At 39.5% G+C, this 22,865-nt stretch overlaps 1 protein-coding gene across 3 annotated transcripts in view; it reads right to left on the reverse strand.

The window, feature by feature from the left end:
- LOC106081960 (uncharacterized) overlaps nt 1-22,865 on the reverse strand; it is a 612,487-nt gene that overhangs the window by 78,162 nt on the left and 511,460 nt on the right. For all 3 annotated transcript variants that reach the window (XR_009398108.1, XM_059367731.1, XM_059367730.1), the window contains one exon: nt 4,441-4,499. The gene's annotated coding sequence lies outside the window, so the exon portion shown is untranslated. The remainder of the gene's footprint in view (nt 1-4,440; nt 4,500-22,865) is intronic.

A 22,865-nucleotide genomic window follows, 5' to 3' on the forward strand; every position in this document is an offset into this window, starting at 1 on the left:
ATCTTGACTTCTTGAGCCTCTAGAGGTCGCAATTACGATTTGCCTGAAATTTTGTACGACGGATTCTCTCATGACCATTAACATACGTGTTTATTATGGTCTGAATCGGTCTATAGTCCGATGCAGCTCCCATATAAATCGATCTCTCTATTTTACTTCTTGAGCCCCCAAAGGGTGTCATTCTTATTCGAATTGGCTGACATTTTACACAGGTCTCCAATATATAATTTAATTATGATCCGAATATGACCATAACTTGATATCGCTCTGATAGCAGAGCAAATCTTTTCTTATATCCTTTTTTTGCCTAAGAAGAGATGCCGGGAAAAGAACTCGACAAATGCGATCTATGGTGGAGGGTATATAAGATTTGGCCCGGCCGAACTTAGCACGATTTTACTTGTTCTTGGTTCCTTTTTTAGTATTTAGAGCGCACAACAAGTCGATTACTGGCTTAGGTGTATGTCCATAGTGGCATAGGGGCGAATTTATAGCCGCAGCCTTTTTTCAACATAACCTGATCGTAGTCAGAAAAAATACCTAAAATAATCAAAACACGTGATCGGTAGTATCAGGCAAACATAAATAATAGCCCACTATTCCAGAGAACATGCGTGGTGTGTAAAACAAACCAATATTAAACTGATAGCAAATGGGGTAAAGCAACTACACCCATAAATGGAAAAAACAATAAAAAAGGTTTTCAAAAAACAAACAACAACATCCCTACAGCAGGATAGAAAGCAAGGAACAAAACGTTGTTGTTTCATTGCACGCAAGTGCTGTATTTGTAGTTATTATCAAGGGACAGAAAAGAACAAATGATGTTTTGGTAGGTAGCTCAAAAATGAAAAAAAAAACAATGTTAGCACATGGAGATTTAAATTTAAGGAAGTTTATGAATGAGATACTTACCAGTACGCAAACGGAGATATGTAAGTATAACAAAAAACAATAAATATGGGAGAAGTATCATGACTGAGATGCTGACATGGAGCACTCTTTCTCGGATACATGGAGCACTCTTTAGAATAACATGGCCAACTTGAGCCCGATATGCTTCCGGAATAGAGTGAAAACCAACTGGAACTGGCAATTCCAAAGACTACTCGGAGGAAGAATTGGACATGAACCTTGAATTATCCAGGCCTAGAAGACATTGACGACAATTTCACCGTTCACAGGATTACGACAATAATAGAGAACCATGTCCAAACTGTAACGGTGGTATGGGAGTGAAAGCAGATACAACGGAGGGCAAGTTAAGGCTTTTGATTAAAACAAATTTTCCACAAGAAACGACGGGTCTCGCTGAGACAACGAAATCGTGGAAAAATTAGGTTGATCGAAGGCTTATTATTACGAAATTTATGGTAGCTCCTTGAGGAGCTTCCAACCATTTAAGTCACACGGACCTGATGGAACATTACCGGCGTTATTACATGGCAGGAGGCTGGGATGGTATTTATACCCAAACTCGGGAAAGAATGTTATGCGACACCAAAGGTCTACCGACCAAAAATACTTACGTCTCTTCCACTTAAGACCATGCAACGTATTGGGGATACCAGGATAAATAGTACGAAATCCAGTGAACTGCTCAAATATAAACAGCATGGCTATACCAAGGGAAGGTCGGCGGAAACTGCCATACAACAGGTTGTGCATAATATAGAACAATCCTTCCAGGTCAAGACGTACACATTGGCGGTATGCATATGTATCGAGTTGTCTTTTATAATGTAGGGACGGACACTTTGATCCAATGCAGTGACCAAATTAACTATTTCGGGAAAAGATGATTTTAAAATCGGCATGTTTTAATAAATTTGATGTGGAGGCTACAAATATTGTGCGTGCAAAAAAATTTTGTATGTGTTTAGGTGTCAAATGAAGTAAAAACAAGTACAAGCGTGCTATGTTCGGCTGGGTCGAATTTTGGGAAATCACCACCATCGAATTAGTCAAGTTCTTTGCGCGTTATCTCTTTATAGGCAAACAAAGGATAATGGATAAAAACTGCCATACCATTGGAGCCATATCAGGTTATGGACCGATTCGGACCATACTTAGTTTAGATGATGAAAACCATAGTAAAAGTTATTGTGCAAAATTTCAAATTGGATAAGATTTACATACTATAGGTGCTCAGGATTAATTTCGAGAGATCGGTTTTTGTTGAAGCTACATCAGGTTATAGACTGATTCAGACCATATTTGCCACATATTTGTCATATTTGTTGAAGACCACAGGAGAAGTCGTTGTACAAATTTTTAGCCAAAATGTGTAAGAATGGCGCTTTGTAGATGTTAAAGAAGAATATTCGGTAGATCGGTTTATATGGGATGTCAGGTATATATATGGGATTTATCAGGTTATAAACCGATTTATACCTACTTGGCATTGTTGCTATACAAAACAAAACACTTTACCCAAAATTTCAGCCTAATTGGTTAACGATTGCGCCGTCTAGAGTTTCAAAAAGTCAAGATCCCAGATCGGTTTAAATGACAGCTATATCAGGTTATAGACCGATTTGAAAAATACTTGGCATAGTTGTTGCAAGACAAAACAAAACACTTTACGCAAATTGTCAGCCAAATCGGATAAGAATTGCGCCCTGCAGAGGCTCAAGAAGTCAAGATCCAAGATGGGTTTATATGGCTGCTACATCAAAACATGAACCGATCTGGCCCATTTACTATCCCAACCGATCATTTACTATCCCAACCCACGCATACTTTCAGCAGACGGACGGTTGGACAGACGTACAGGCGGACGGACATGACTAGATCGACTTAAAATATCATGACGATCAAAAATAAATTTACTCTATGGGGTCTTAGGCGAATATTTCGAGATTTTACAAACAGAGCGACGATAGTAGTCCCCCATTCTATGGTGGAAGGTATAACAAGTAAAAGCGTGATAAGATCAGCCTGGCCGAATCTTATATTCCCTCTACCATGGAACGCTTTTGCCAAGCTTTTTCAACTTGTTGACTAATATGGACCGTATTTTGTCAAAGCTGTCAGCAGTAATCGAAAAATACCACTCCAATATTTCAGGCAAATCAAGTAATGATTCCGCCCTCCAGAGTATCAGACAGTCAAATTGGGGGATCGGTTTATATAACAGCTATATCAGGTAATGAACCGATTTACACCATACTTGGCATAGCTATACAGAAACGATATGTGCAAAATTACAGCCAAATAACATAAGAATTACGCCTCCAGAAGTTTAAGAAATCTTACCGAGAGATCGGTTTATATGGCAATTGATTAAAGCCATATCATGACACCACGTGCAAAATTTCAGCCAAATCGGATTATAATTGCGCCCGCTAAAAGCGCAAGAAATAAACATCCCAGATCGGTTTATATGGCAGCTATGTCAGGTTATCGGCCGATTTGTACCATTCTCAGCATAGTTGTTGAAAGTCATAACAAAACACCACGTGCAAAATTTCAGCCAAACCGGATAAGAATTGGGTGCTGCAATTTCAGAGCCGCAGGCTGGCTGCTGAAAAGTCTGTTATTTGCTGAAAATGACTGCCGCTTAAACATGAGGGGGGTGTTAGAAGAAAAAATTAAATACAAATATAAATGTGTGTCACAGTGGATGTTTATAATCACCAAAAGATTTTTTCCATAATCTTTTTTGTTTAAATGTAGAAACAAAAGGCCGACTGGCATGGCCTTTTGTTTCTACACATTAGTAGACATACACATTAGTAGAGCAATAACAAACAAGTAATGGTTCATTTCGGACCATAATTGAATATTGGAGACGATAGTAGAACTGAATATTGGAGACGATAGTAGAAGTCATTGTGCAAAATTTCAGCCAAATCTAGTAAGAATTGCGCACTTTAGGGGCTGAAGAAGTAAAATAGGGAGAACGATTTATAGGGGTACTGTATTAGGCTATAAATCGATTCATTCATTATTCGACACGTATGTTAATGGTCATGAGAGAAGCCGTTGTACAAAAAAAGCCATATCTGGCGTCTTGACTTCTTGAGCCACTAGAGGGCGCAATTATTATCCGATTCAGTTGAAATTTTGCAAGAGGTGTTTTGTTATAACTTTCAACAAATGTGCTAAGATTAGTGCTGCAAAGGCCAGAAATTTATATAGCAGCCCTCGTATGTATAAACTGATAATCTCCTATTTCTTCGTTTTGCCTGGTAGCCGAGTTTGGGATTGTGGATTCGATTCCCAACGGTGTTTTCACAATCGACTACAAATTGTCTGAGTCTAAAAAAAACTGCCACTATTACCTAATCTATACAAGTAAGAATATACCAAATAGAGACGTAGAAAGGACGAACCCTTGAGTTAAGCCAGCAATCAATTTATACTAGTCATTAAATTTAATTTTCAGCTTTCTTATATTTAAATTTATCATTTGGTTTCTTTATATTTTGAACTCACCACTTTCCTGGTATTATTATTGTGGCACATGGACAAGATGCTGTATTCTGCATTCAATTCTGTAAATGAAAAAGTATAATAAATCAATTACTCAAACATGATTAACACGTATCTGTTTTTAAAATCAATTGGATTGGAATATTTGCATATCGCGAAATTAGTTTCCAATTTGAAATATGACAAATTGATAAGTTATGATTTAATGAAGCCATAAATTATTGAATCAACATAGACGATTGCAATGGTTATCATCAAAGCCGCAAATACAATTCACAGAATTTAGTGATTTAAACAAGAGCAATCTGATTATATTAAATTGTAACATTTAAAATTTGATTTACCCAGCCAAGAGCATGACATTCGCCTTTCTGCACTTCTTCATATCCAACTTTCAGCAAACAGTTGGACTTGGCAAAACAACTTTAAATTTAATTATACTGATGAAATCTTTTTGAAATCTCCCTTTTTGAGGTTTAACTCAACATAGTGTTTAAAGGACCCCAATGCAGAGAGAAATGTAAACAACTGAATGCAGGGACTAACAGACACAACCGCAATAAGCAGGCAAGACAGATAGATGAAAGACGATTTAAAAATGGAGGAACAGTGGGATGGGCAGTTTTTTAAAACACGTATGGGAAGGAAAAACATTATAACTTATCTTTTCTATCATTTTATTTGTTTGCATGTTACCTATGGACTCATGTTTTGATATCTGAAGCGGGAGCGGACCTTCCCCTTACCACAATTTTCAAAAACGACAGATCTCGGAGATGGGTGGACATATTTAAGCGAAATTTCCTTCTCTAACCATAAGCGTGCAAACCAAATTTCGCTTTAACAAAAACACGAAATTCGTATTAAACTTTGTGGTCAACAATTTGGGGGAACGCCCCAATCGGTTAACAAATGATGAAAGTTGCGATCTGTACTTTGTAAACAATTAGACAGACAGGCAGGCAGACAGAGAGACAGATACATAGAAAGACAGACAGACATACAAGACAGAAATATAGTCATAGCTAAATCGAATCAGAGGGTAATTCTGAGTCGATCGGTATGTATATCAATGGGGCTATCTCTCTTCATTCCGAAAAACATGTCTGATCCAAATTTTAAGACGATCGAACGAAAGTTGCGACCTGTACTTTGTAAACAATTTATCATGGACAGATAGACAGGCAGGCAGGCAGACATACTGACAGACAGAGAGACAGATACATAGAAAGACAAACAGACACACAAGACAGAAAGATAGTCATAGCTAAATCGAATCAGAGGACCATTCTGAGTCGATCGGTATGTTTATCAATGGGACTTTCTCTCTTCCTACTGAGTGTTACATACAAATGTACTCAGTACCCTGTAACGCAGTAGTGGTGTAGGGTATACAAATTTGGTGTCTATTTCTTGGAGGGTCGCCCCAACCCAAAATTATGCACCAAATGCACGTGAAATTTTTTTTTTTTTTGAGTTGAATACGAATATAAATTATTTTCAAATTTCGATTATCTCGGTACACTTCATCACCTTTGGATACCCATCATTTCCGCGAAGTTGGACAATAAATGCGTCTATAGTTATATTAAAATCTGGACCGATCTGAGCGCCTTTTATGGGCCCAAGATCTTAAATCGTGAGATCGGTCTATATGGTAGCTATATTAAAATCTGGCCTAACTCCCTGTCCCAAAAATTTCGGCGAAATCGAACAATAAATTCGCCTTTAATGGGCCCAAAAACCTTAAATCGAAAGATCGGTCCATATGGCAGCTATATCTAAATCTGAACCGATCTAGGCGAAATTGGAGAAAGTTGTTGAAGAGCCAAACGCAACTCACTGTCCGAAATTTCGGTGAAATCGGACACTAAATGCGCCTTTTATGGGCCCAAGACCCTAAATCGAGAGATCAGTCTATGTGGCAGCTATATCACAATCTGGACCGATCTGAGCCAAATTGCAAAAAGATGTCAGGAGGCCTAACACAACTCATAACACAACACTGTCTCAAATTTTGGCAAAAACGGGCAATAAATGCGCCTTTAATAGGCCCAAGACCTTAAATCGGCGGATCGGTCTACATGGGGGCTATATCAAGATAAAGTCCGACATTGCGCACCCTCGCCCTTACCAAAATATTAGAAACGCCAGTTCTCGGAGATGGGTGCACCAATTTAAGCGAAATTTTGTACCTCACTTTATAGTACCCCAAAAACACGATAATGGTATACAATTTTGCACTGAAAATCTTGATCGCCACCTTGAAAATGCTTGACATTATGGGGTTAAACAAAATATTGCTTTAGCACGATGCTGGGACTATTTCAAGGTCCGCCCCCTTATCACCCTCCCAGGCAATGTTCATTTATTATGGTAATAAGGGGCTCACCCCATAAACACCCGCTAAACCGATGGCAATTGGGGTTCAAATAAAGAGAATTTGAGAGTAGAGCACGATGCTAATATTTGTTCAGGGCCAAGTGTGAGGGTGGCCGCCCCACCCTACATACTCCATAAATTGGACATATTTGTGGACTACGGCAAACAGGGGCTCAAATCTGATAGCTTTTTTATGGCCAAGTATTTAAGGAACGCCTCACCTCATAAACTTCCCTTAAACCACACATATATACCGACTATAGCAATATGCAGCTCCAATGTGGTTTTTAGACTAGAGTATGAATTTAAATCCCCTTCCGGCGCAAAGGGTTAAGCTACTCCAATCCAACACCAATGAAGTAGATTTAATATCCAAACTTTAACGGGCGGACCCTCCCTTATCCTATTTTCAAAAACGCCAGGTGGAGCTATTTAAGCGAAATTTAGTTTGTTTATAATAACTCATAAACAAAAATTTGGTATCCTTATTTAGGGTGGGATGTCTAGGGGGGCCGCCCCACCACCAAAGCCCATCAAATGGCTAATGACGGGCATAATGACAATATGGGGCTCAAATTAAAGGTATTTGAGACAAAAGCACGAATCTGATAAATTGGGGTCAACCTCACCCACAAAAATACAACCAAGAAAAGCTCACGCACGATTCGTGTTTAGTTTCACTGTCAGGGGCGCACCCTCCCCCTTCCCCCAAAAAACAACAACCGAAATCAAAAGTGGATTACGAATTTGGCAAAAATATTGAGGTCCATGTAATGGGAGGTATCCCGCCCCCAAAAACCCTCCATATGGACATATCAGCTGACCATGTCGATATGGGACGCAAATAAAAGCAATTTGGCAGTGGATTAGGAAAATAACAGTAAAATTTTTTGTTGAAGTATCAAGGTGGCGCTTAACCTCATAAAAACACCTTTTGAGGCCAAGCGTTTGTGGGTAAGCCCCAAAGTTCCTGCTAAACTGAACTTATTTCCCGAACATATCAATATGGGGCTCAAATAAAAGGTTTTTAGGAGTAAAGAACAAACTTTATATATTTTAGGGCGAAATGGTGTAGTGCCAGCCCCAGGCCCAGCCCCAAAACGCACTCCATACCGTATATATTTATTGACCATGACAATTTTGGTTCTAAATGAAAGGCATTTGGGAGTTGAGCACGAATTTTATATCCTTATTTTGACGAAATGTCTGAGGTACCATCCCACCCCCAAAAAGTACTCAAATGAAACAGGACTTATTTACCGACTATGATAACATGGAGCTTATATGAAAAGTATTTGAGAGTATAGCACGATGCTTATATTTATTTTAAGAGCCAAGTATCTGGGTGGCCACCTCACTCCCAAAATACACCCTAAATCGGACATATTTACCCTCTACAATATAGGAGTCCAAAGACAGGTATATTTGCCATAAATATTTCATTTAAGAACAGGGGCAAACTTCTTCGATATCAATGAGTGCTCACTGATTGAAGTTTAAGCTCAATCATAAAGGATCTCCTTTTTATAGCCGAGTCTCAACGGCGTCCTGCATTGCGACACCTCTATGGGGAGAAGTTTCTACATGACTTCTATGCATGCCATAGTACCTCTCAAATGTCGCCAACATTAGGCGGGATAATCCCACTTAACGTTATTGCAATGTTCTTACCAGGATTTGAAGCCACGCATTGAGCGTTATTGGGGGACTTGCTTACCTCTGCGCTTCAATGACACGAATTTGATATTTACATTCAGGGCGAAATGTCCCCATCTTAAAACTCTTCCAAAATAGGACTTATATATCGAACATTGCAATATAGGGCTCAAATAAAAGGCATGAGAGCGTTAAAGAAGGCTCTGTGGAGCGGGTCGGTTCGGATGGTCTATTATATAAAAATGAAATTATTGCGCTTTGTTTGTTAATTTGTTATAGGCATAGATTGGCCAACAAATGCGCTTGCAGTGGCTCTAGGAGTGAAAATCGGGCGATATATACATATGAGAGCTATATCTAAACCTGGACCGAATATCATGAAATTAATATCGAGAGTCATGAGGAAATCGTTCCTACCAAATTTCAAGAGAATCGGTTAACAAATGACCATTTTATTGCATTATTACTGCAAAACGGACGATCATATATATGGGACCTGTATCCAAATCTGAACCGATTTCTATGAAATTCACCAGTAATGTCGAGAGTCATAAGAAAATCCACCCTGCCAATTTTCGGGAGAATCGGTTAACAAATGACCATTTTTTTTTTGCACTATTACTGAAAATCGGACGATCAAATATATATGGGTGCTATATCCGAATCTGTACCGATTTTTTCCAATTTCAATAGACTTCATCTCTAGGCCAAAAAAACATGCCTATACAAAATTTGAAGACGATCGGATAAAATTGCGACCTGTACTTTGTACACAAATTAACATGGACAGACGGAAAAACGGACAGACAGACAGACAGACAAACGGACATAGCTACATCGAATCAGAAAGTGATTCTGAGTCGATAGGTATACTTATCAATGGGTCTATCTCTCTTCCTTTTGGGTGTTACAAACAAATCCACTAAGTTATAATACCCTGTGCCACAGTAGTGGTGTTGGTTATATTTATTCCCAAGTGTTGGGGGGTCCCCCCCACCATCAAATAACCACCAAATGGATATGTGTACCGATTGGGACAGTATGGATATCAAATGAATGGTATTTGAAAGTAGACTACATATCGAATATCTGATCCAAGGTGTCTATGCGGTCTCCCCAACCCCAAAACAGGTATGTATGTCCAAACACACAAAATGCTTATCCAATGAAACGTCTTTGGGAGTATACTGCGAATCTGATGTGCAAAGAGTCTGTGGAACGCCCTACCAACTATATACCCCTCAAAAGGACGTGTAGGTCGATCGGGACAATACGGCACTTAAATGAAAGGTCTTTGGTAGTAGACTACGAATCTGATTTTAAAATAAGTATCCAAATGCCTGCCTCATGTACAGCCCAAGAACGGGACATGTAGATCGCGACTTTAAAGGTCTCAAATAAAAGGTCTTTGAGAGTAGACCAATCATTTGATATTTACAATTAGGGTCCAAGTGTCGGGGAAACTGTCATGTAGGCCGTTCGGGCCTTTATTGTAGTGAAATGAAACCCAAAGTGTACGGGGGCCACCAAACCAAAAAAAGATTCATAAAATTTTGTCTAAAGAGAAAATTTCAAAAAATTTTTGTCTTTGGAGAAAAATTTCATAAAAGTTTTGTTCTTACAGAAAATTTCATAGGAATTTGCAAAAATTTCTCTATGAATTTTTCCAAAGACAAAATATTTATGAGATTTTCTCTAAAAGGAAATTGTCAATGAAAATTTCTGTAAGGACAAATGTTCAACAACATTTTTCTCAAGATAAAATTTTTGTGAAATTTTCTCTAGAGACGAAATTTTTCAAAAAACTTTTTCTATAAAAACTTAAATTTCTATAAAACTTTCTTACAAAATTTCTAAGATATTTGCTCAAAGTCAAAATGTTTATGATATTTTCTTTAAAAATAAAATCCCATAGAGATTTCTCTAAATTCAATATTTCTTATCAGTGTCCCAATGTTCCACATGCAAACATCACTCTCTTGGGGACAAAAGTAAGGAAGAGCGAATAGACTCAAATGTAAACAACCAAGCTGTTGGCTGTTGGGGAAAATTGTAAATTAATAACATTTTAACATCCTTTTTGACTGCGTACGTTTGTGCTTCGTGTAGCTGTGTGGGGGATGGCTGGTTTCCCCTGCAGAACCTTGTGCAAGAATTCCTTTTCCTTGTCGCCTTGAATTTGACAGTTTATCAATGTCTTGCGACGACAAGGTCACATGCAACAATATATATTGCTAGTACACTTAAAAACTATTGAACTATGGGTAGAAGGAATGTTTTTAAAGTGTACATAACATATTTTAAAATTTATTTCACCCCAATTTCTTTTAAATCCGTTTCTAAGTAAAATCCATTTTCAAATTTTAAGATAAATAAAAAACAAATTGGAAAATATTAAAAAAAAATTGTGCTGATTTTTTTACTGTATTTTTATATATTACAACCATCTCTGACAATGTCAGTATCACAACTGACAATGTCAATTGCGAAATAGAGACATGCCAATATCATGACATCTCTCCATTCCTTCTCATCTTCATCTTGCCTTCATCTTCATATTAATACATTATTCCTCCGACTCTGGCATACACACAAAGACTTATTTGCACACAGACAATCTGTTACAATGAGACACACTTTCATTTTATGTAAACTGTAAATCAATTTAATTACATTAAGGTCCTTAGGGCATCCATCATAGTAATAAACGAGTTGAAGAAAGGGACAAAGGATGAACGTTTAAATTCAATATGAGATAAATTTTGGTTATAAAATTATGTTGCCTATATCGAAGACTGTACTTTAAATGTTGTTATGATCCACAACCAACCCATAGGTGGGTTCTGCATTTGGAATATGTTGAGCACTGCAAATGAGTCTATCCGTGTGTCAGTTATACAAATTTCTATTTTGACCATACGAAGTAAGATGTTTAAAGGATCAGATTGGACCACAATTATTTGGATATGGTTAGCATATATAAGCAAAAAAGCGAGTGCAGATCCAGTTCTTTGAATGAGTTTTTCAAATATATATTTAGAAACAAATAGGCCATACTTGTCATGACTAAGAAATCATAAAAAATATTACCACGATAAAAATGTCAGCCAAATAATTGCAGCCCCTGGAGGCTCAAGAGGCCGAATTGGGTGATCGGTTTACAGGGGAGCTATATCAGGATATAAATCTATTTGAACTATAATTGACACAGCTGTTGGAAGCCATAGCAAAACTTTACGTGCAACATTTCAGCCAATTCGGGTGGTAATTGACACTTCTAGATGCTCAAAAAGTCAAATACAAAGTTCAGTTATATGACAGCTATATCAGGTTATGAACCAATTTGGACCATTCTTGTCATAGTTATTGGAGGTCAAAACAAAATACCTCATCCCAAATTTCAGGCAAATCGGATAAGAATTGCGCCTTCTGCAGGCTCAAGAAATCAAGATCTGAGTTCGGTTTATATGGCAGCTTTATCAGGTTATAAACCCATTTGAACCATTTTTGACGCACTCATTGATAATCAAAACAAAGCACCGCAGGCAAAATTTCAGCCAAAACGGATAAAAATTGCATCCTATAGAGGCTCAAGATGTCAAGATCGGATAAATATTGCGCCCAGCTTTACTGCCTCGAAATTTAGCATGCTTTTGACAGAAAGATAGACGGACGGACATGGCTAAATCGACTTGATATTCAAGTCGATCAAGAATATTTAAACCTTGTTGGGTCTCAGATTAATATTTTGATACGAATGACGAAATTAGTATATCCCCATCCTATGGTTAGATGAGCCTACTCGGACGTCAGTTTGGCCCATTGTGATACCGTAAAAAGAAAGAGGTGAGAAAGTAGATGTGAGACCTCGGGCCACAACCGGAGGTTATACGCGAAAAAATGAATTAAAAAGAATGTAGAACTAGAGCGGGGGTTTAAACGCCTATCGCTCATGTCAACACGTATGTACCCTCGCCTGACCTTATCGCGCCCTCCGTCTGAACCATCCCGTATCGTTCACAATTCTCAGGAGACCTCTCAGAGGATACGTTCGCAAGATCGGAAGGCATAAGAACCGCTTACCCTGAAAGGAAAGCCTGCGTCCCTGCAGACCCGGACATAAGCAGAGCAAGTGCTCGATAGTTTCCTTCTGATCCTCATCAAGACAACTACTGCATAAGTCATGGTGGGGTATTCCCATGCGCACCGCCATGCGGCCTATGGCACAGTGTCCATTATGAACGCCAGCAACTCCTTCGTCCTCCTCCTGTCGATGACAGGTCAGAGCGCCTTAGTGGTCCTGCCCCAACCATCCACAGAGTATCATCTCGCCAGTGACCACGCTCTGGCCATCTCCTTCACTATGATCTGTAGTCCGACAAATGGCACATAGCCAAATCCGGTGATTGGTTCGCCTGGCTGAATGAACCTGCCATGGCGCATTCATCCGCTGCTTCATTCCGCGGGTGCATTCATGTCTGGGAACCCATATAATATCAGAGCCACATCGTAGACCCGAAGCCCATCCAAGAACTTCAACGTTCTCGAACCCAAGACCTTGAGGTCCGCCATGTTCACATAATTCTGATTTTTAGGGCGATAGATTCCTTACCAGAATTTTTCTTCTGCCTACTGTAATGGCTGAAAGACCGTACACTCTCCGTTGGTCTTAGAGACATACCGATGTAGAGTGCGTCGGTGTAGACCCTCAATCCAGTACCTGACTCCATCTTAGAGCCATCAGTAAAAATCGAGGTCTGATCTCCCTTAAACATAGAATTCGCCTTCCATTTTCCTTTCCAGGGAAAACGAATCTAGAATGCCTTCTCCCAATCGGTACCGGTGTCAGATATTTGGAGATCCTCTTCAGCCTACCCTACCCATCAGTAGCATTCAGGATGAAACTGTGGCCGCACCAGTCTTCGATCAACATGCCGAGCTCCCTCAGCCTAAGCGCGATTTAGGCGGCGCAGTTCCAAATAACGGCTGCATATGCAGCATCGTCTCCAGACCTACCTACGGTGCGGATCTCAGTGCACCTGTGACTTCGATGCAGGCCAATCTCTGGACCTTCTCGAACTCCCTCGTACGAGTCCTCTTATCCACACGGCACTTCACCATAATAGTGCCCTATAGGTCAGTACTAATCTTACAATGACCGTATGCCGTATCCAATAAATCTTAATGGGGGTTACCAGCTAAATCTTAATATGGTCCAATTTCGAATATTCAATGACTTGAACTTAGAATGGAAAAAATAGGGGGCTGTGCGAAATTAATGCTGAATATTTAAATGTTTAAAGAATGTGGCGAGCATACAACCGTCGGCCACACGGACGGACAAAGACACAAACATCGTTTAATCGCCTTAGACGATCAGAAATATAAACCTTCTAGGGTCGGCAATGGAATGACTAAATGAATATGCCTCCTATGATGGTGAGTATAAAAAAGACTCTGTCAGGTCCACTCCTTGAACTTCCAGAACCATTATTTTGGTATTCATCATCGCCTACATCAACCCGGTTTTAACAGTAGTCCTCTTGTATCTTTATAAACATGACCTAGGAAATTTTAGGTCCCAATGTGACTCAAGCTAAACACACAACAAATTTATAATATGGTGTGCCTTAAATATTTGTGAAGAACCTGTTCTCGAGTGACTCACTCTTCATTCAACCAAAGATTTCTCTTAGTGTATGTAAACACTTCCATATGCCATGGCCATGTGTGAAATGTTTGAATTTTGCCATTGTCTGAAGACAATAAACATTCACATACCTCAGTGTGATTGACAGACATTGGAGATGCTCTAGCCAAAGAAAAACCCAAGCGTAAAAGGAATGCATCGAAATATGCAACGCAATGCAATAACAATGACAAGGATTTGAAAACATATGCTGAGAACATGGCCATCGAACAAACGTTGGAAACATGCCATTGGATTTACGTAAGTTTTTCCTACATATACATACCCACACACACTCGCGCACACACACATCTACCTACAGAAACATAAATATATTACAGCAGGGTTCATGTTTACTATGAAGACTTGAAAAATAAATAAAAACGAAGTAAAAGTAAGTGAGGCCAACTAACGGCTTAACCAACCCAACCCACCCCCCAATGAAGCTCAGTAAGCAGCTCCGATACACAGGAGACCTTGACTCTGGTCAAATGGCGCCAGAACCTGCACGTACTGGCTACGTGGCCAAACGGTGTTGTCCATGCACCATGCTATTTAAGGATTTACGTAAAGTCATGAAAACAGGATTTGCATTTATGAAATAATGTAAACGAAATGCAATTTGTTGTTGTGGAAGAACTCAGAACAACTAACTCAGATGCAATATCCTTACTCGTCCAATATATTTATGTAAGTATGAAGGATGGTATGCTTTGGCAAAATATGATAAAGTTTAACAACAGAAGATTGAAGGTTCCATGGCACAAATTGGAATTGCTTGGATAACAATGCATGGTAATACTAACTTCAACTGGTTCAAAATCTCACCAGAGCTTGCAGCATTTTGTAGAAGCACAAAAAAAAACAAACTCTTCAAATCCAAAAAAAAAAAAAATATGTTTTTTCATCATCAATACCTTATACATATGAGGCATTGAAAGAAATAGGGAGAAACAACTTTTCTAACTTAAAGAACGATGACATTGGTGAAAGGATGACAGGGATATTCAAACTAGTTATTGATCCTTTTAATATGTACAAAGGGCATTTGATAGCTATGATGACAAAGAAAACACCAAAAGTCGAGGAAAAAGAATTCTGGAAAAAGGTCAAGGAAATACAGTCAATCAAATAAATTTACGTACTTGCCAACTTCATTTATTCAACAAAACACCAGCAAAAATCACATACTCATCTAGCCAATACGAATAACTAAAGTTCACATATCACTCTTATTTGCGCGCCAATATTTATGAAAAAGAAAAAAAGCTCTATACGTTTTCGCAACGTTGAGTATACAAAAACACAAGATTCCATTTAATAAAGGCCGAAATCCTACTTTATGAGAAGAAAGGCTTAAACAGGGAAAATCAACGCCCAACTTCCGTTCAAAAGCGCAAATCAACGATAGGGAACAACTGCTGTATCGAAAAGCGGACCCATGAAACACAAAATTCATATACAACTTTGTTAGTTTTCAAAAAATATTTATGTGTTTCCTAATGTACGTAAACTTTGTATACTACTGTGGTACAGGGTATCATAACTTAGTGAACTTGTTTGAAACACCCAAAAGAAAGAGAGATAGACCCATCGATAAGTATACCGATCGACTCAAAATAACTTTCTGATTCGATTTTGCTATGTGTGTCTGTCTGTCTGTCCGTCCGCCTGTTTGTCCGTCTGTCCATGTTAATTTGTGTACAAAGTACAGGTCGCAGTTTTCATCTGATCGTCTTAAAATTTTGTACAGGCATGTTTTTCGGCCTAGAGACGAAGCCTATTGAAATTGGAAAAAATCGGTTCAGATTTGGATATAGCTACCATATATACGTTCGTCCGATTTTCAGTAATAATGTTCATTTGTTAACTGATTCTCTCGAAATTCGGCAGGAAGGATTTTTTAAGACTCTTGACATTACTGGTGAATTTCATGGAAATCGGCTGAGATTTAGATATATCTCTCATATATATATTGCCCGATTTTCACTCCTAGAGCCACTGCAAGCGCATTTATTGCCAAAATTTTGCAAAACGCTTTGCTCGACGACTGCCACAGTATCTGAGAAGTTTGCTCGATATCGGTTCAGATTTAGGTATAGCTCCCATATATATGTTCATCCGATTTTGAGAAATATTGCAAGAAAGTGCTCAGTTTTAAATGGATTCTATCGAAATTTGACAGGAAGGATTTTCTTATGACTCTCGATATTACTGGTGAATTTCATTGAAATCGGCCGAGATTTAGATATAGCTGTCATATATGTATATCGACAAATTATCACCCCAAGAGCTACTGCAAGCGCATTGTTTAACCAATCCTTCCAAAATTTAGCAAAACGCTTTCCTCGACGACTACCACATTATCTGAGAAGTTTGCTCGAAACCAGTTCAGAATTAGATATAGCTCCTATACATATGTTCGTCAGATTTTGGGCAATTTGCAATAATGTTGTCATTTGTCAACCGTAGTTATTACTGTTTGAACATTTTTGCTCGCCAAGGTCCATCAAAATTGGTTCAGAAACGGATATAGCTCCCACATTGTACTTATAGAGTAGGGGTAGGGTATTATACAGTCGCCACCGTCCGACTTTCGTCCTTCATTACTGGTTTGATATGAATTTCTTATCATTTTTAAGTTTTTTTTCGCTTTATTTGTAATTTCTCATGGATGTACAGTGGTGGAAACCGACAGCTATTTTATATGCTAGATACATGTATACACAAACTTTATTGGTTGACTGTATATGCATATGTATGTATAGTTAAACCAATTGTCAAATGTCAATGTAAGCATAAATATAACTAAAATTATCACTATAATGGCTCTTGTTACCATCGTTGCAAGCTACGGAGCTATGGGCTACGGAGTGGAAGTCGAGTACTCCAACTCCGGACAAATTAGTACAAAATGATTTTACAACAAACAAAAAAACAAGTCAAATCGTCTTAAGTTTGGCCGGGCTGAACTTAAATACACACCACTATAGATATGATTGAGGTCCCGAAAACACTTATACAAGTCACAGTTTCAGCGAAATCGGGCAACAAATCCGCTTTTTATGGGATGAACACCCTAAATTGAAATATCGGTCTATATGACAGCTATAGCTAAATAAATGTGAACTGGACCATTTGCAGGTCGGATGACGGGAAGCTTAGTACAAATGACTGTGTCAAATTCTAGCGAAATCGGGTAGGTTAGGTTAGGTTGAAAAGATGATGCAGATATTAATCCGCCCCATGCCACTATGGACATACACCTAAGCCAGTAATCAGCTTGTTGTGCGCTCTTAAAACTATAAAGTAACCTCTAAAATTAAAATTTTGAGTTAGGAATTCCGTGCTACTTACAAAATCTTTAATTGTTTTCAGTACCACTCCGCTAAGTTGGTTCATATCTCCTCCTAAGTGCCAGTATCTGTTAGCGGGGCAATCTGCCTTTTCATACCCCCTTATTCCGTTATGGCGCGGCACCCAAACGAAGCGGATTGTGGCTTCTTCAGAGAAGGCGTTAATCTCCTTCTTACATTCCAAACTGTTCATGATTTTATCGTCCTGGTTGTTATTGTCCTTATGGCAATTTTACTGTCGATAAAGATGTTCACACCCGACATCCTCGCGTTAGAACCACACCACTTCACGCATTCCGTGATCGCCCGGATCTACGCCTGCAACACCGTATTATAGTCAGGCAGTCTAAAACAGATTTCAGACCCTGGGGTCTCTATATAGACTCCCAAGCCCACTCAGTCCACTCTCTAGCTTTGATTCATCCATGTAACATGATCTTCCAGATCTGAGTCCCTGGGTTCTCAATGTAGACTCCCATACCCACTCTGTCCTCTAGCTTTGATTCATCCAAGTAACATGATCTTCCAGAGGGCAATACTAGAGTTCCGTCAATCCAAGACCTTGCCGATGGCAGCAGTGCCTCACCCTCGACCAATCGTCGTCTTGATTATACCGAGATGGTAAGAGCTGCTACGATCCTCAATCCATTCTCCCATCGCCTTAAGCCTCATAGCCGCAATGGCTGACGCACACTTAATGTGTAAGTCTATGGGCTGGATATATAGATTAGTCTTCAGTGCCGTAGATGGCGTGGTCCTCATCGCTCCGCCTATGCTAAGACAACATGTTCTTTGAACCTGCTATGTTGCACTTTTTCTCCATCGTAGTCCACCAAACTACTGGGGCATAAGTAAGTATTGGTCTAATCACGCTCCTGTAGAGCAAGTGTACTATCCTCGGATTCAGGCCCCATTTCGAGCCTACGGCCCGTCTACATAGTGCCCAACATCTGTGAGCCTTCTCAGTACGCTCTTGAATGTGACACTTCCGATTCCGTTTTCTGCCCAAGATCACACCTAAGTATTTGATATTGTCAGATATTGAAATCGTCTTATTGAGGAAACATGATGCGCTAAATTGGCCCACCTTCGTCTTCTACGTGAATAGGCAGATTTCAGTCTTCTCTGGGTTAACATTGGGACCCCTACGTCTAGCCCAGTTGTGTGCCAATTGCCAAAGACCCTTTACGCCCCTCTGCATAGCTGGTTCGTATCCTTACCCCTTAGAAGTATTATAACATCGTTTGCGTAGCAGACGGGTTAAAATCCCTCCACAGTCAGCATCCGTAATAGGACGTTTATGGAGATCATCTATAGAAGTGGCGATAAAATGGCCACCTGTGGCGTGCCCTGTGCCACTTTCTCAATTACTGTTCCTTAGCATATGGTTTATCCAGTCTCCAAGGACCGGGTCAACCCGGTACTGGTCTAACGATTGGATCACTGTGTCGGTCCGCACATTGTTAAAAGCCCCCTCTATGTCAATGCATACCGCCAATACGTACGTCTTGGCATCGAAGGATTCTCCTATTTTAAGCACAACCTCGTGCAGGGCAGTCTCCACCGACCTTTCCTTGATATAGGCATGATGTTTATATTTGAGCAGTTCGCTTTATGTCCTACAATACGTTCCATGTCCACAAAACGTTCCATGGTTTCGAGTAGAAAGGACGAAAGGCTTATTGGTCTGTAGGTCTTTGGTGTTGGGTATAATTGCCACCCTTGCCTCCTGCCAGGCTTTCGGAGTATATGCAAGTCCCAGGCACGCTGTGAAAATATTGGCCAGGTGGGGTGCCAGCTATCAGATCCGGGTGACTTTAATGGTTTAAAGCTCCTCAAGCATTCCTTCACCTTCAATTCTGTAGTGATAAGCTTTCGATCAACATCGTTATTCCAAGATTGCGTGTCTCCGTGAGTCCCCTCGCATCCTGTGGAAAATGGATTTTCAAAAAAAGTTTCTACATGTCCTCCGTTGTCTCTGCTCTCACTGCCATGTCGCCTACTATCGTTTCTGTTAGGACATGGGTTTTCCAGAGAATTTTTTTCATCTTGGTGGCGTCATTAACGCAATCGACTTATTCGCAGAAAAGCTACCAAGAGGCACGTTTTACGGCTCTGATATTATTATATTACTGGACCCGTGTGTAATACTCATCCCAATACAAATTCGTTTTTTTACGGCGTGCTCTGTTAAAAATTTTGCGGACTTCTTACACAATATTGCGAATTTCCCTGGTCATCCAGGTTTGTTTTTGGGACTATTTCCCTTTAGCTCTAAACATTAAAAAATTCAAAGAGATATCTCTACCTGTTCTCACACTACATATTTTTTACTAGTTTGTTTTTTTTTTTGTTCTATCCCACTGTGCAACCTTTATTAGCCATAAAATGTCAAATTGACATCCTCACCGAATTTTTATGTATGATTGATTTCATTGCGAGTCTTCATTAGTATGCTGAATAAAGAATTTTTCTATTTGCATGATTGATGTTAAATACCATGACCTGGATTTTTTAGTATCAGGACTCACGCATAATTTGGCCGCAACTAAATTTGTGGTCTGGTCTTTAGTTGACAGGACATTTATTGGTTGTCAGTTAAATGTCAGTAAAAGACAACATCATCTGCTTGACCAAAAATAAATCCTTTATGTCTCCTTATCTCTGAGCTTTGCAAAAGCCAATGAATGGCACATCTGGTTTGCTGCAACAACTTTTACAACCACCATACACCTGAGTGGTAAATGGCGAAAAAATTGAGCAGGGCAAAAGTGGAAAAGAACCATAAAACAAAGACAAAAAGTACTTACAGCAATTGCTTTCTATACTAAGCAGAGACTAGATGGAGGGGTGCATATAAGAGCAGAATTTAAGAAATTCTTAAAGTCTAATAAAAAGCAAAACGGACAACTGAGATTAGGAGAAGTACATACGTAAAAGCGAGTCCGTTCGAATTGCAACGGAACACAGATATATGTTAGGAGTTTTTCGCCCATTGTCAGTTTACTGGCAATTGCTGCAAATGTTGTTCTTTTTTTGGTATGCTCTTTTTTCTGCGAAATACGATGAGATTATTTTTTTTTTTAGCTATGCTGAGCTAAACGTTTTTTATGGCTTAGTAGATGTCAAAGAGCACAAATTCACTAAGGAAAATGTTTTTTCACAGTGTACCAAAATGGATTTCAGAAGCAAACATCTTCTAAGTGGGGATTTTCCAATAATTCTGCATTCGGTGAGTTTTATAAGTTGAAACCAGGTCTGGGGAGTGGGAGTGGAGCAATTTTGCCCGGAGTCGATAATTCGCATAATTTTATTCTACATATCAAACTTCTGCCAAACCAAGAAAAATTAAAGCTTCTAGGAACCGAACAAGGACGGTCGAGAGACCGGTTTACATGGGAGCTATATCAGGTTATAGACTAATTTAGACCGTATTTGGTACAGTTGTTGGAAGTCATAATTGAACATCGCATGCCAACTTTCAGCCAAATCGGACAAAAATTGTGGCTTGTAAGGACTCAATGAATCAAATCGGGAGATTGGTTTATATAGGAGCTATATATCAGGTTATAGATTGATTTGGACCGTACCTGGAAAAGTTGTTGAAAATCGCAGAAAAATAGTACGTGCAAAATGTCAGCCAAATCCGACAAAAAATGCCGCTTGTAAGGGCTCAAGAAGTCAAATCGGGAGATCGCGGAATGTGGGAGCTATATCAGGCTATAGACCGATTCGGACCGCACTTGGCACAGTTGTTGGAGGTCTTAATTGAACACTACATGCAAAATTTCAAATCGGACAAAAATTGGGGCTTGAAAGAGCTCAAGAAATCAAATCCGAAGATCGGTGAATATGGATGCTACATCAGGTTATAGACCGATTAGGACCGTACTTGGCACAGTTCTTGGAAGTCACAAGAAAATACTACATGCAAAATTTCAGCCGAATCGGACAAAAATTGCTGCGTGTAAGGGCTCAAGAAGTCAAATCAGGAGATGGGATTATATGGGAACAGGTTATAGATCGATTTGGACCATACCTGGCAGAGTTGTTGAAAGTCACAGCAGAACAGACCATAAAAAATTTCAGCCAAGTCGGGAAATATGGGTGCTATATCAGATTTTAGGCCTATTTAAACCGTACTTAGCACAGTTCTGGGAAGTCACAAGAAAACAGTACATGTAAAATTTCAACCGAATCGGACAAAAATTGTTCCTTGTAAGGGCGGAAGACGTCAAATTTTGAGATAGGTTTATATGGGATTCAATCTCAACCGTACTTGGCACAGTTGTTAAAAGTCATAACAAAACACATGATAAATTTCACCTCAAATGGATACCAATTATCGCTTCTAGGGCTAAATGTGACAACTCGAGAGATCGGTTTATTTGGGAGATGGTATGAGATGCTCCCATCCTCAATCCATTCTCCCATCGCCTTAAGTCTCATAGCCACAGTGGCTGTCCCACAGTTTTTCTGTATGTCAATGGGTCGAATATCTAGTAAGTTTCCTATCCAAGACCACTCCTAAGTATTTGACCTTGTCAGATATGGAACGAAACGACGTTGAGGAAACGTGGTGGTTCAAATTGGCCCACCTTCGTCTTCTTCGTGAACAGGCATATTTCAGTCTTCTCTGGGTTAACATTGAGACCCCTGGGTTTAGCCAAGATCTTTAAATCCTTCCTCAATCAGCATCCGTAATAGGTTATTTATGGTGGTCACCCATAGGAGTGACTATAAAATGCCCCCTGTGGCGTGTCCTGTGCCACTTTCTCCCTTACATTTATATCATGGGACCCGCAATTTATCCACCTGTTCCTTAGCATATGGTTTATCCAGTCTCTAAGGACCCGGTCCTCCCGGTGCTTGTCTAAGGATTGGATCAATGTGTCGGTCCGCACATGGTTGAAAGCCCTCACGATGTCAATGCATACCGCCTTCTTTTCATGCACAACCTCGGGCAGGGCAGTCTCTACACACCTCCCTTGACATAGGCATGTTGTTAGTATTTGAGCAGTTGGCTGGATGTCCTACTCTTTATCATGGTATCTACAATAGGTTTCGTGGTTTTGAGTAGAAAGGACGTAAGTCTGATAGGTCTGTAGGCCTTTCGTATCGCAATACTTCGCTTACTTGGTTGGGTACAAATGCCACCCTTGCTTTCGGAGTATATGCAAGTGCTAGACACGCTGTGAAAATAGAGGCCAGATGGGGCACCAGATAGTCGGCCTCCTTTTGTAGCAACGCCGGAAATAATTCATGAGGTCCGGGTGGCTTAAAATGGTTTAAAGCTACTCAAGGCTTCATTTACCATAAATTCTGCAATAAAAGTCTTCGATCAA

Source organism: Stomoxys calcitrans, chromosome 4 (genome assembly GCF_963082655.1).
Source record: "Stomoxys calcitrans chromosome 4, idStoCalc2.1, whole genome shotgun sequence".
NCBI classification, from domain to species: Eukaryota; Metazoa; Arthropoda; class Insecta; order Diptera; family Muscidae; genus Stomoxys; species Stomoxys calcitrans.